The sequence below is a fragment of the Choristoneura fumiferana genome, chromosome 22, assembly GCF_025370935.1.
Source record: "Choristoneura fumiferana chromosome 22, NRCan_CFum_1, whole genome shotgun sequence".
Classification (NCBI taxonomy): Eukaryota; Metazoa; Arthropoda; class Insecta; order Lepidoptera; family Tortricidae; genus Choristoneura; species Choristoneura fumiferana.
The window spans coordinates 9976204-9976632 of record NC_133493.1 but is presented as its reverse complement, the minus strand read 5'-3'; positions in this window follow the sequence as shown (position 1 = coordinate 9976632).

Below are 429 nucleotides of genomic sequence, written 5' to 3'. Positions count from 1 at the left end.
ATATAAACAGTTGTACGGTATCAGTAACGCGAAATATAGTGTGGTGAACGTAATCGCAGTTTGATTTCATCGTCATAACCTCAACCCTTCACACGAAACCGGCGGCAGCTAGCTACAGGAGGCGGCAACTGTCCAGACCGATCCCAGGGGCTCGGGAGAGCGGGTCTGCCTTCACATCGGCATCATCAGCGACGACCAAAGCGCGGCCTGCACATCGAACCCGCGAGGCCAGCGGTTTGGTCTAAGTATAAGCGACGCAGGGTGCGCACGCACATCTAATCAAAAATCAACCCACCGGCAGTTCTCAGGGCGAGAATTGCCAACATTTTTGGTGAACCCATGATGGGAGCAGAACGTTGGAAGAACGTTAGAGAAGAATCAGCACGATAACGTACGTCGCAGGGGCGCGTGCGTACTTCATTATCATCT